This window comes from Zea mays, chromosome 7, assembly GCF_902167145.1.
Source record: "Zea mays cultivar B73 chromosome 7, Zm-B73-REFERENCE-NAM-5.0, whole genome shotgun sequence".
Lineage (NCBI taxonomy): Eukaryota > Viridiplantae > Streptophyta > Magnoliopsida > Poales > Poaceae > Zea > Zea mays.
Window position 1 is genome coordinate 84,059,635 of NC_050102.1, and position 15,710 is coordinate 84,075,344.

Consider the following 15,710-nt stretch of genomic DNA (forward strand, 5'->3'; position numbering starts at 1 on the left):
AGTCAAAATGTATTACGTGTAAGTGTGCAATTAATCACTACCTCGTCTAGCTCTGCTTAGTCATACTAACAGGTATTAATCACATGCACTAATAGAGTTACAACTATTTCCAATTGGTCGACATTAAACAAAGTCAATGATTAACTACATGGGATAACTAACATGATCAACTTTTAAGTAGAGTTCAATTTCATTAAAATAAATAACATGATCAACACACATAAAATACACGGGGGGGGGGGGGGGTAGACGGGCACGTCGCGAGCATGGCGGGGCACTACGCGTCGAGCCGAGAGCACGGTGAACTGGCCCAAGACACCGGGCGCACCACGCGAGCACGCGCGCGCAAGGTCGCGCTGACGGGTCGCAAACGAGGCAGCGGGGCCGCGCCGCCGCGGACGTGCGCGCCGCGCGAGGGGAGGGGCGGGCCGGCCGGGGCCGCTGCGCCGCGCCGGGCGAGCAGGCCGGGGCTGCCGCGCCTGTACGGGGCGGGCGTGCTGGGTGGGGCGCCGGGGTCGGGGCAGGGGAGTGCGCCGGGGCGGGGAAGCCGCGCGCCAGGCCGGGCGGGCGCACCGCAGCACGGGGAGGGAGGGGCAGGGCCGCACCGGGGAGGGCAAGGGCGAGCGCACCGTCCAGCACGCCGGGACGGCGAGCTGGGCGGGACGGGGCGGACGCGGGCGAGGGTGAGCGCGAGCGCGCCGGGCGAGACAATGCGAGCGCGAGCGCACCGGGGGCGCCGAGGCCAGTTCGCGCCACGGCCGGGGCAAGCCGCGCAGGGAGAGCACACCATGGTCGGGCTGCACCCTTCGAAGGGGGCCACGCCATGGCCGAGGAGGAGAGGTCGGGCATGCCACGGGAAGGGGACCACCGAGCTGGGGGAAGAAAGGGGGGAGGGAGGCAGGAAGAAGAGGAGTCGAGGCTCACCGCGGGAGGAGCGAGGGCGAACGGCGTCGAGGTGCGGCGAGGGCGTCTGAGAGAGGTGGGAGAGAGAGATCGCGCGAGGGAGAGAGAGACGTGCGCGGCGGGGGGGGGGGGTAGAGGGGAGAGAGACGGAGGCAGTTTTGGAGAGGGGGATGACAGGTGGGCCCCACTAGGGCGGCAGCAGCAGTGGCGTAACCACCTGCGCGCGTGGCGCGAGTGGGGAATGCGGGGGCGAGCTGGGCCACTGGACCGCGAGGGGGCGAGCTGGCCGACCCAAGGGGAAGGGGGGAAGTAGGCCGCGCCAGGCTGGGCCGCAGGCGCGACGCCGGGCTTGGGCCGCGCGCGCAGGAGGGGCAGCTGGGCCGCGGGGGAGGGGAGCTTGGGGGGAGGTTTTCCTATTTTCCTTTTTAATCTATTCTGTGATTTGTGTTTTAACTCTAGTTCTTTACTGAAATGCATGTTCCATAAATTTACTCAACAAGCAAAAAGGGTGCATGGTCCGGCATGATGCAACAACCAAAAGAATTAACCTTAGGGTTTTACTTACATAAGATGTCGAGCTAAATCTCGCTATAACTTTGGAAAAGAATAAGGCATAGTGAGAAGAAAGAGAAAGAGGAAAGGTAACGCTCGGATTTGGCGAGTGATGGAGAAAGAAAAATTTAACTCTCAAATTCGGGGCGTTACAAACCTATCCCCCTTAAAAGAATCTCGCCCTCAAGATTCAACGTTGGTTAGCAAAGAGCTCAGGATATTTAGCCCTCAGATCATCTTCACTCTACCAAGTTGCTTCTTCTTCGAAGTGATGACCCCATCTGACTTTGCACGTTCTGATAGTCTTCCTTCGGGTGACTCTGTCTGCAGTCTCAATAATTTGTGTTGGCTTCTCAATATGGGTCAAGTCCTCTTGGACTTCGAGACCCTCCACTGGCAACTGCTCTTCTGGCACACGCAGACATTTCTTCAACTGAGACACATGAAAGACATCATGCACGGCACACAAATTTTCTGGCAGGCTAAGCTGATAGGCCACTTCTCCACGCTTTGCGAGAATCTAATACGGACCAATATAGCAGGGTGCTAGCTTGCCTTTGACTCCGAATCTTCTGACTCCTCTAATAGGTGATACTTTCAAATAGACAAAATCTCCAACTTCGAAACTCAGCTCTCTTCTTCTTGTGTCTGCATAACTTTGCTGCCTTGATTGCTCTATCTTCAGGTTCTCCCGAACCATTTTAATGTTCTCTTCAGCTTCAAGAAAAATGTTTTGGCCCGAACACCTGCTTTTCCCTAGGCTGATCCCATTGCAACGGAGTTCTGCAACTCCTTCCATAAAGCGCCTGAAAGGGTGACATCTTCAAGCTAGCCTGGTAGTTGTTGTTATAGGTGAATTCTGCGTAAGGTAATCTCTTGTCCCATCCAAACCGGTCTTGCAACGCACAAGCTCTCAACATGTCTTCAAGGATTTGATTAGTTCTTTCAGTCTGGCTGTCCGTCTGTGGATGATAAGCTGAACTGAAATTCAGATGTGTACCCAAGGCTTCATGCAACTACTGCCAGAAATGAGAGGTGAACTGCGTTCCTCTGTCTGACACAATCTTCTTTGGCACACCATGAAGACAAACGATCCAGGACATGTACAACTTTGCCAATACTGCACTGCTGTAGTTGGTCTTGACAGGTATGAAGTGGGCTAACTTGGTTAAGCGATCCACCACTACCCAAATGGAATCATAGCCGGCTCGAGTGCGAGGCAATCCGACTATGAAATCCATATCGATTTCATCCCATTTCCACTGGGGAATTCGCAACAGTTGCAACAACCCAGCTGGTCTCTGATGCTCTGCCTTGATCCGTCGACAACTATCACACATAGCCACATGCTCTACGATTTCCCTCTTCATTCTGTACCACCAAAATTTCTTCTTCAGATCCTGATACATCTTCTCACTTCCAGGGTGTATAGAATAAGCTATCTCATGAGCTTCCTTGAGGATCAATTCCCAAATAGACTATACATTGGGAACACACAAGCGGTCTTTGAACCATATCACACCTTCTGCATCTTCCCGAAAGTCTTTGCCTCTGCCTTCTAGAATCAGTTGCCGGACTTCATTGATCTTCTCATCATTCTTTTGTGCTTCTTTGATTTCTCGCTCCATGGTGGGTTCTAACTCAACTGCTACTCCTCGCATATTGTTCAGAAATCCGAGACTCAGCCTGTCAAACTCCTTGGCCACCTCATAAGGCATAGGATGAGCGACCATCATATTGACTTGACTCTTCCTGCTCAAAGCATCTGCCACTACGTTCGCTTTGCCTCGATGGTAATGAATCTCCCATTCATAGTCTTTGATCAACTCTAACCATCTTCGTTGCCTCATATTCAGCTCTGACTGAGTGAATATGTACTTCAGACTCTTGTGGCCTGTGTAAACATCACATTTCTGTCCATACAAATAGTGCCTCCATGTCTTCAGTGCATGAACCACTGCTGCCAAATCTAGGTCATGGATTGCGTAATTCTTCTCGTGAACCTTCAACTGTCAGGACGAGTAAGCCACAACTCTTCCCTCTTGCATCAACACGCATCCCAAACCAGTGTAACAAGCATCGCAATACACCAAGAAGGGCTTGTGCACATCAGGCAAGACTAAGACAGGCGCTGTAGTCAACTTCTCTTTCAGCGCTTCAAAGGCCTCTTGGCATTTCTGGGTCCAGTTGAACTCAACTTTGTTGTCTAGCAAAGCTGTCATCGGTTTCGCAATCTTCGAAAACCCTTCAATGAATCGCCAATAATATCCGGCCATTCCAATGAAGCTCTTGATTCCTCGGGCATCTGTTGGCGCTTTCCAGTTCAGAATGTCATCCACTTTCTTTGGATCCACAGCCAATCCTTCTTTGTTGATTATGTGACCCAAGAATAGGACTTCATCAATCTAGAACTCGCACTTGCTCATCTTTGCATACAGTTGGTGCTCTCGCGATCTCTACAAAACCATCCTCAAATGACCTGCATGCTCTTCTTCACTTTGAGAATATATAAGAATGTCATGAATAAATACCACCACAAACTTGTCAAGATAATCCATGAATACACTGTTCATCAGATTCATAAAGAAGGCCGGTGCATTTGTTAGGCCAAAAGACATCACGGTGAACTCATACAACCCATACTTGGTAATGAATGTCGTCTTCGGAATGTCTGAAGGTCGAATCCTGAGCTGATGATAACCTGACCTCAGATCTATCTTTGAAAACACATTGGCTCCTCTCAGCTGGTCGAACAGATCTTCTATTTCGGGCAAGGGGTACTTGTTCTTGATCGTTACCTCATTCAGAGCTCGATAATCGATGCACATCTTTCTAGTACCATCGTTCTTCTCCATGAATAGGACAGGGGCGGCCCAAGGTGAGGTGCTTGGCTGGATGTAACCTTTCTTTGATAGCTCATCGATCTGCTTCTTGAGTTCAACTAACTCTGGTCCAGATACTCTGTAAGCTCTCTTAAAGATGGGGCGGTTCCAGGAAGAAGCTCTATGGCAAACTCAACCTTTCGCTCCGGTGGCATGCCTGGTAAGTCCTTTGGGAACACATCTAGGAACTCGGACACAACCTTGATAATCTCAAGTGGATCTGCTTCACTGCTATCAATAGCCATCTGATAACAACTTCCTTTCTTTGGCTCAGGCGGGACTAACTCGGTCACCACTTCCTCTCCTAGTGGAGACATCAACTTGATTGTCCTCTTATCACAACTGATAACTGCGTGATACTTATCTAGCAAATTCATCCCTAGGATGACATCTATTCCCTGAGTACCGATTACTATGAGATTAGCAAGAAACGCTATCCCTCTTATTTCCACACTTACATTCAAGCAAATGATATCGGCTCAAATTCTACCACCGGCTGAATCAATTTGAATGGGTGTTGACATGATAGTTATTGGAAGATCATGTGCTTCTACCCATGATACAGTAATAAATGAATGCGTTGCTCCAGTATCAAATAACACTTCTGCAATATGGGAGTCGATTGGAAACATACCTACTATCATGCTGGGTGTTTCTTGAATTGCTTCAGCCTCCAAGTGGTTCAGTCTCCCATGATTGTAGCGTGGCTGAGAGCGGTTGCCTGCTCCAGACTGAGACACATTCTGCTTTGCTGGGGCGCCAGGGCCTAACTGCTGCTGGGCTACCTTCTTCGGACATTGCATCACCCAATGGCCTTGCTCTCCACAGTGGAAACATTCTCTGCTTCCGCCTGTAGCTAGGGCTACTTGAATGTTCTGCTAGGTTGCTGGGGAAGGAAGACGAGGTGCCTGCTGATTCTGCCTCTGGAACTGTCCTCCTCCTTACTGATTGTTTTGGCGATTCTGCTGTTGGTGTTGAGGGTACTGCCTTTGAAACTACTGCTGTTGAGGTGGGCGCTGGTTCTGTCAGAACTGCTGAGGTGGGTGGCCTGAGAAACGAAGGTGTTTCCTGCTCCCAAGCCAAGGTACACTGATCTTACGCTTGCGATATTTCATCTCTTTGCGCTTCCTCTCTGTCATGATTGCTCTGTCAATCAGGTGCTAAAATGTGGGGAAGGTATGATTCATCAGCTGATACTGCAAAGGGTCGACCAAGCCTCTCAGGAAATGATACTGCATCTTGGCGTCGGTGTTGACATCTTTAGGAGCATAGCGAGACAGCTGCAGAAACCTGTCTTGGTACTCACTAAGACATTGACCCTTGTTTGAGCGCCAGGAACTCTTCCTTTTTCACTATCATCAGACCTGCAGGAACATGGTACTGACGGAAGCTATCTCTAAATTTTTCCTAGGTGATTGCGTCGGGGTTGGCATGCGTGGCGAGATAGGACTCCCACCAAGACTGAGCTGCTCCTCTCAACAGACGGGGACCATACAGAACTTTCTCCCTGTCGTCGCACTGGGCGGTGTGCAACTCCCGCTCCACAGTGTGCAGCCAGTCTTCAGCATACATGGGGTTAGAAGAGTGAGCGAACACTGGGGGATGACCTCTCATAAATTCAGGACGCTTGTCCCTGGGCATCTGAGACTGAGGTGGTGGCTGCTGCTGCTGCTGAATGGCGGCCAGAATCTGACCGATGGCTTGAACTGCCTAAGTCTGCATTAGGAACATCTACTCGATGGTCATCGGGGGCGGTGGTGGCAGCTACTGACGGGGTGCCTCATCCTGCGGGGCTACCTGCTCCTACTGAGCACGCCTACCTCCTTTGCGCCTGATTTTTGACATCTACAGAATGCAATCACATATCAGAACTGATGTTGCAAGCTTACAACATAAGAAAAGAGTATAGAATCCTTCCAGCATACTGAACAGATGAACATCTTCACTGATCTCCAACATAGACCAACACAGCTTCTCAAATAAAAAGGAAAGTGGAATAAAAAGGCTTCCCAAGTAGATAACTAACTTGTAACACCCCGAGATCCACAAACACCCCAGAATGCTACTAAACTACACCTCTAACATTCGCATATAAAATTTCGACAGCATCTCCTTTGAAAATTGCATAAACGGGAAAGCAACAAAGTATAAAGAGATATCATGATAAGAAAACATAGTCGACATTAATAATCTGCTAGCAATGGGAAAACAACCATAACGACATGAACTAAATTAACCAGTGCACACAACTAGTTAGAAACAAACATCCTTTGACAAGAAGCTTCTAATTAAATCATGACTGCGCCTAAGCAGCGTTATTATGAGAGTGAAGGTGGATGTGCTGCTACTTCCCACTTCCCTGGATGAGCAACAAGCACCTGCATTGAGTAATGCAAGAGTGAGATGAAACATCTCAGCAAGCGAATTGTTTTGACGAGATATTTAAACTACAAATTGAATTAATCAACATTTTAAAAGAATCACAATTAAGATCAGAAATACTTGTAGATATAGAACTCAGTAGTCCCAATATAACCAATACCACCTCATTTCCTCGAACAACCACAATAGGTTCTATAACACTTCCCTGCGTCAACAAAACCTGCAAATATCACTTCAATGTATGCATAGGAATGCAAAGTGTAGGTACTCTGTCTTCATACCTCCAAGGGTATAAAACCACGTCATCTGCAAATATCACTTCAATGAATGCATATGAATGCAATGCATATGTCCTCTGCCTTCATACCTCTAAGGGTATGAAGCCGCATCGTACCCCTCCTCGGGCAACGTACGATGCTAAGTTGTACCGGTACGGTCAGACCATAGGTCACGACCCAACTTCAGATGCAAGTGAATCATGTAATGTATATGACATGTTGCATTTACCAATATACTTCACTTCCTTCGCATACAATACAACATCAAATAATATATCATTTACCTTTAGATACAATACCAACCTCAAATAATACTTCATTTACTTTCAAGGGTGTGAATTAATCTCATGAGTCATACTCGAATCATATTCATCATCAATATATGATTGAGCATCAGTATAATGCAAGCAGGTAAAGCATCACTATAGAGTCCAATTATGAAAGAATCCAATACTTCTGAATATTAGAGTGTAGGCAATAGAAATAACAAGTCAGAACGGAAGCAACCACCGCTACATTCACTTGCCTTCATCGAAGAAGAATAAATGTACTAGGCATAATCTGGAGTGTAGCCACCTGCTAGTGGACATAAAACATAGTACAAATATTTCACAAACATTTGCCAACAATCAACAAATCGTTCCTACACTTGAAACTAAGACCTGGTGGAAAGCCTCCCCACCTGAACCACATGGCATATAGCAGCAGCGCTGTTTGTTAATTTTGTATCTTTAAAATTATTACAGTGGTGATATCAAACAAATAATCTAGGAGTATCTACACAAAATACCCTACAACTTCAGTATTCAATGGATAATTAAATTCTGCCATCTATAAGTTCTAAAACATCTGACAAGATAACTGACTGAATCTGTTTCAGACAACAGCGTAGTTAACTTCAAAATTCGATATCTCACAAACCACTCAACCAAAAATCATGAACTTCTACTGATAGGAAGAACTTTTATCCCTCTACAGAAGTTTCCATAGTTGGAAGAGCCAATTCGTCCATTTATCGGATGAAACCTACCAGTGAACAGACCCGCTCATTTTTGTCAGGCAAACAGGAACAGCCACAATAAAACAAAAATAACTGGAGTTTCATAATTCATATGAATACAATTTTAACAATCTGGAAAGCTTATGAAATTATCTACAACTTTTCTTGCACATCCAAGGTTGATATCTATTGATAAAATTGCCTAAATCTTAAGAGAACAGATTCTGCACAGAATTATGAGACTGAAAAACTGCTATAATCAAATGACAATAACTTTCTAATTTGATGTCCGATTGAGGTGTTCTTCGTGGCCACGGAAACATCTACAAATTAGCTACGACTCATATATAGATTTTTCATTTTTTTGAGGCCACTAAGACCGTGGAAAACTGGTATGAACAGAAATTGTCGAATCTGCCATTCCGCAGAAAACAAAATTCGAGATCAAAACTTAACCCCACATCTAATCCAACCTCTAATCCTTTAATCCCCATGATCCACAACCTCCAAAAGCACATAATTACAGGGAGGAACAAGTATTTCATCCATACCTAGGGTTTTCCCAAAGAAAATCTTCAAGAAGAGATGGGGAAGAACATCTCCTTGATCCTCTCTCCCTCTTCAATTCAACGTGCTCCTCCTCTTCTCGATCCTTGCTGCGTGGGGGAGATCTAGAGGGATGAGGAAGCCGTGGAGAGGGGCTTCCATGGGAGGAGAGGGCGGCCAGCCAAGGGGAGAGGGGAAGGGGCGGCCAAGTGTGTGGGGGAGAAAGGGGGCGGCCAAGAAGGGAAAAAGGGGGAAAGGGCCACCACTAGGTTTTCTTTACGGGAGAAACGAAACAACGCCACAGATGACTCTGACTTAGCATCCATCAGGCCACAACCCTTTTTCTCACATCCACGCACCGAAGATTAACCTTTGGCAACTTTTTTTTTGGGATTACACTCTACCCCCTTAAAAAGAATTCGTCATCGAATTCAACCACTCCAACAAAACATCCAAGGTAGCCAATATAGCAACACCATTCAAAACATGGGTCCATTATTGGTCTTAATTAACACAAGAACTTCTACCTCGACTAATTGTCTAAGGAAACTACACCATCTGACATCAAGCATGAACCAACATGTAATGAAGCTCAAACCAAGTCATAGACGCAATCAACACTACGATTTCACAACATCGAATTTGGATGCAGCCATACATCAGCATCAATGTCTCAAAACGACACTCTTTTATGAAGGGGTAATATGCACTAAGCACAACCTTTACCAACTTCAACAATTCATTTTAATTCAATGGTGAAACATCCACACCAGATGAATGTATAAGAAGATCAAACACCTCACCTCACAGCACCACGAAACAAGTAGTTCTATTGAAACAAAACTCCTAATCTTCCTAAACCTTGTTCTTGCCATAATGAAAAGATAATCATGTAATCTAACATACTTTGCACCCCACAAAAAGGGAGAAAATCTACAGAACTAATAGAGCAATAAAGCCGACAAGAAGCCAATAACATCTTGCGCAGCACAGTTCATCGAAGAAATGCCAAAAACTCTACATAGAGCACTGACAGCCCAACAACAACACAATACTTGCTTAACCCATGTCACTATACTTCATTCAACATCTCAACTAAGAAAATATACTACTAGTAAGGTTAACCTACACATAATATAAGTCTTCATCTACTGTAGTTCAGAAACTTACATTTCATTCTATCATATGATGCACTCAAAGTACCAGACCTAAAGGGTCAATACAAACCCCATAATCCTTCACACATTTGGCAAACATCTCAAGCTGATGTAAAAACCACATCATTTAGGAATAGGTGACTAACCACACACAACCAACTCTAGGCTAGGCAATGACTTCATTCAAACCAATAGATAAGTGGTCCAACAATGGCTCCACAAACATGCATCGGGGAGAGAACCATCAGATCCTCAACGTATTAATACATAATCAATGGATCAAGAAAATCAAAGATTTTATTCTACAATTAGCATGACTAACATGCAACCAATTTAAACCACATCTAGGCTTTGTGGCTACTAAAACACACGATAGAAGAGAGACATGTAAGCCATTCTGGCTATGTAAAGACTTCCCCCAAAATCCATCTAAAAGTACCAATATTCATTTCTTTCAGATCTGGTTTCTCGACATAAACAAACATTCCTTGCAAAGATAGTTGGAGCTATCCACCAACCACTCAACAACTTAAATTCAAATTGATGATTACCTTGTACCCCAAAACACGCAATTCACACTCCTCTTAGAAACAACCTCAATCAAGCATATATAACAATATTATTGTAGTAAAACTCAACCATGAAAAACATGGTGAAAACATCATAGGCATACTTGTATATCACAATCATAGTAACAACTTCAATCTCACAAATGACCAGCGATATCAACCGCATTAATAAAACAATATCAAAATTTCAAAATAAATTGTATCAAGCATTAAGCCATAAACAACTTACCACATCACCGTAAAGGAATAGGGAGGGGTGAAATTATTGTCATCTACACTTCAAAGTCACTAATATATATCAAATATACTTTAACCCATACCCTTCCTATATGTGCAAGTGTGTCAAATTTATCTTCAAATTACCAAGAATCTAAAGCCTAAGCTTTGATACCAACTGTAACACCCTGGGATCCACAAACATCCTAGAATGCTACTAAACTACACCTCTAACATTCGTATATAAAATTTCGACAGCATCTCCTTTGAAAATTGCATAAACGGGAAAGCAACAAAGTATAAAGAGATATCATGATAAGAAAACATAGCCAACATTAATAACCTGCTAGCAATGGGAAGACAACCATAACAACATGAACTAAATTAACCAGTGTGCACAACTAGTTAGAAACAAATATCCTTTGACAAGAAGCTTCTAATTAAATCATGATTGCGCCTAAGCAGCGTTATTATGAGAGTGAAGGTGGATGTGCTGCTACTTCCCACTTCCCTGGATGAGCAACAAGCAGCTGCATTGAGTAATGCAAGAGTGAGATGAAACATCTCAGCAAGCGAATTGTTTTGACGAGATATTTAAACAACAAATTGAATTAATCAACATTTTAAAAGAATCACAATTAAGATCAGAAATACTTGTAGATGTAGAACTCAGTAGTCCCAATATAACCAATACCATCTCATTTCCTCGAACAACCACAATAGGTTCTATAACACTTCCCTGCGTCAACAAAACTAGCAAATACCACTTCAATGTATGCATAGGAATGCAAAGTGTAGGTACTCTGTCTTCATACCTACGAGGGTATAAAACCACATCATCTGCAAATATCACTTCAATGAATGCATATAAATGCAATGCATATGTCCTCTGCCTTCATACCTCTAAGGGTATGAAGTTGCATCGTACCCCTCCTCGAGCAACGTACAATGCTAAGTTGTACCAGTACGGTCGGACCATAGGTCACGACCCAACTTCAGATGCAAGTGAATCATGCAATGTATATGACATGCTGCATTTATCAATATACTTCACTTCCTTCACATACAATACAACCTCAAATAATACTTCATTTACCTTCAGATACAATACCAACCTCAAATAATACTTCATTTACCTTCAGGGGTGTGAATTAATCTCATGAGTCATACTCGAATCATAATCATAATCAATATATGATTGAGCATCAGTATAATGCAAGCAGGTAAAGTGTTGGGGACTTGTTCTCAAATGCTATGAGTTAAGAACAAGGCAACACAAAAAATGTTAAAAGTTAAAGTCATTCGTCCTTCGAAGCATTATTTCCCTTGTGATATAATGATTTTCGGACGAAGGTTATGAAAGACATACCTTCATCAGCGCAACATATAATAATGAAGAGAGAATCATATGAAATATAAAAGATAACATGAACAATTATGTATTATTATCAACTTGTTTCTATTTTATCATTATGGAAAAATAGAAATGACATCAAATTACAAATGTACCTTCGGCTTGAAAGAAGGTAAAAGTCCAAGCGTGACGCAAAAGTAGGATGACAAGTCAGGGTGAACAGTATAGGGGCAATGTTCATCTATTTATAGGCACGGGACGCAGCCCGTGTAAAAATACACTCATGCCCTTTACATTTGCTAATGACTCTATAGTAATCCATTGAGGTCTGAATAGCCTTTTCCCTTTTAGGTCGGTTCCCTTTTCTGATATCACGTCGAAGGTCCCCTACGCACAGCTTCGGCTCTGCGCCAACCTTCGCATTCTTTGTACTTCTTCATATTGTGGTTCTGATCCGAGTACGAAGGTACCTGTTCATGTATTATACTCCAGAAATGTTGTTAAATCATGTTTTTGAGGACCTTCAGAAGACGAAGGCCCCCAACAGTAGCCCCTTGCAAGGTTAATTTGTTAGAATAACGAATTCAGATTGCGATATGGACGAAGGCCCTAAGCCGAAGGTCCAAAAAAACACCTTCCCTTTGCTAGAATAGCAACAGTCAATGACAGCCGGGGCCCTCCAACTTGGAGCACGCTGGGCGTATAAATAAGAACTCACCCCGAGCACATTTGATATGCTTACTATGCTTTGCTTGATTTCTTAGCTCTTGCTTTCCGACAGTTGCTTTGTTTCTTAAGTTTTCTGAGCTCCTGAGCTTCGGATTTAAGGACATATTTTCGTCAGTTCTGAAGATAAGATGTCTCAAGACAAGAAGACGATTGCTAAAATGAAGCTAATCGAAGATGAGAAGCTTCTTGAGGAAAAGATTGCTAGAATCATTGAGTCAATTGCAAAGACAAATATAGAAAAGATTACAAAAGAAATTCTAGAAGGCTTATCTGAAGATACCGATGACAGCGATAGTTATGATGCAGAAAGCGGGGGTGAAGATTCCGAAGATCGGCCCTGGCGACCAAGTCACGCAGTCTTCGGAAAATCGATTATCAGACGAAGTCATATTGATAACATGAGAGGAAGGTATTTTCGAGACATATCCATTGTGAGGGCTGACAACGGAGACATGATTGTTCCTGTTCCTGAAGAGAATGAAGTCGTAATCTACCGAAGCATCTTCAAGGCTGGGCTTCGGTTCCCCTTAAGTAGATTTGTGGTTGAAGTTCTGAAGATATATGAGATTTTCCTTCACCAGATTACCCCCGAAGCAATTATCAGAATGGGGATCTTCGTGTGGGCCATGAGGAGTCAAGGTTTGGAACCAAGTGCAAAATGCTTCTACAACATGCATGAACTTTTGTATGAGACGAAGCCCTAGGGTAAGGAGCAGTATCATAACAATTTTGGTTGCTACAGCTTCATTGCTCGTTCAGGCTCAAGCTGCCCAGTTCCAACCTTTCGGAAGAGATGGCCTGGAGACTGGATGAAAGAATGGTTCTATGTGAAAATTGATTTAAAGGCGAGAGAAGATATTAAAGAGATCATCATGCGCCCCATCTGGTCCCACTTTGGCCTTCAGAAACCGAAGGTAGAGATTTATGAAGCAGCCGAAGGATGCCAAAGGGCCTTCGGCATAGTTTGCTCTTTCATCGGGACAAGGGACTTAGTCCAAGAACACGTGGCCTACAGGATTTGGCCATTGGTACACAACTAGGGGATGCCAAAAGAGACCATCAGCAACCCTAACGAAGGTGGTTTGGTTCGACTAAAATATACCTTCAGGTTTAGAGACCAATTTATCGAACCAGACGACGACTGACTGAAGTGTGTTGAAAACACCAGCGATGAACTACTTGGAGCCTACTCCAAGTCTGAAGATAACGCACTATCTGCGGCCTTCGGGAGCCGAAAAAAGAAGAGGCTAAATAGAGTTTTTGATGCTATCGGAATTATGTATCCTGACTACCGCTACCCGTCAAGGGGGCAGAAGAGAAAGAGTGCAACTTCTGGGAAGGATGTTACTTCAGCTGCTCCGAGTGAGCCCGCGCCGAAGAAGAGAAAAGTGAAGGTTCTTACTCACCGACCGCGCTACATTGAACCGGCCACAGTGCCCGAATTTGGCGGTGAGACCTCTTCGGCTACTGAAGCCAAAGAACATGCGCTTACGCAGAAGATTGAAGAGCCGGCTGCAATGCCGAAGGCATCCTCAGCCAAAATAGCTGAGCCGAAGGCCGATAATATTGAAGGAACAAAGATATTAGAAGTTATAAGCCCTTCGGCAGAAGTGACAGTGCCGAAGGCACAAAAAGGTCTTACAGCGACCCCCAAGAGGAAAAGGATGGTCAATGTACTAGATGCGCTGGAGACGATAAAGACTTCAAGCTCTACTCTAGGGAAAACTGTCGAAGCTTCAAAAGCGCAGACTGAGACAAAACTAACCGAAGCCGAAGCTGCAAAGAGCCAGGCCAAGACCAAAGCTGGGCCTTCAGAGCCCGCCAAGGAGAAATCCTTGGAAACCGGAGAAGAGGAAACGGAAAAAGAAGCTGCAGAACAAATTCTGCCTGAAAAAACTACCACTCCTACTCCCGAAGCATCTTCCGAAGTTCTTAATTATATTGTACAACACGCTTCGGAAAAAAGGTTATCTAAAGAAGAAAAGTGAGAAGCTCAATACTATGCCCAGAAACTGAAATATCCAAAGGGGCATTGATATTCAATGGCAGCGGAGAAGAAGATTTCTTGTATTGTCTCCCAGACAGCAAGGAGATTTCTGTGTGCCGGGAGATGAGCAACAACACTAGAAGACGGGCTTTCGATGCTATCGAAAGATGAATTGGCCGACAACTTAGCATATAATAGTTTAAAGGTGTGAGAATGAGTTTCTTGTACTTAAAAACAAATTTTTTTTATTTGCTTATACTTAATACCACACTTATTTTGCAGGGCCTGATTCTTAGCAACGCCCTTAGAGCGCAGAAAAGTGCCGAAGACGAAGGATGCACTATAGCTTTGAACAACCTTCGTTCCGAAGTAATTGAACTAAGGAACGAAGGTCTTGAAAAAGATAAAATATTAAACTCATTGGTGAATAAAATAAAAGAAGACGAAGCTACTTCCAAAGCCCAAGCTGAAGCCCAAAAATGCGAAATTGAGGACCTTCAGAAACAGCTGGCTGAAGCAAAATTGAAATGTGCTATTGCCGAAACTGACCGAGACGCCAATGATTACTGGAAAAATTATTGGGAAAAATAGTTGTAGAACTTCGCTCTTCAAAAGAAAGATGTTATGAAAAATCTATAGAATGTGTGGAAAAGAAAAAAACTAGCTTCGCCAATGTTGGCGCATATTCAAGTGAAAACAACTTCGTACGGGGCGATCCTGAGGGGCCAATTGAGTGGATCAGCAGCGAGGCCGAAGCCTTTGAGGAGATTTTAAATGACCGTGGAGACGTCTGCGCCTTCTCAGGTGCGAGGGGAATTGCGGCTATTTTGGAGAAGTCAGGTTGCGATCATGTGAAAACTTTGGCACAAGCCGAAGCTACTTTATCTATTGATGACACGAAGGACCCCTCAGCCGAAGCGAGCTTAGTTGGTGGAAAATTCTTTACTGACATGTGGGAAAATGGCGGCCGAGGGATGGCCCACGAAATAATAAAAAAGAGCGAAAAAGATACTCACGATGCAAGAGAAGCAACGAAGGCAGCTGAAAAAGCTGCGGAACTCGAAAGGCGGATAGTTATTGCTTAATAGCTTTTAACTTTATTTTTTATTTTTGTGACTTCGAACTTATTTACGTTTTCTACCGCAGCCGAACTAT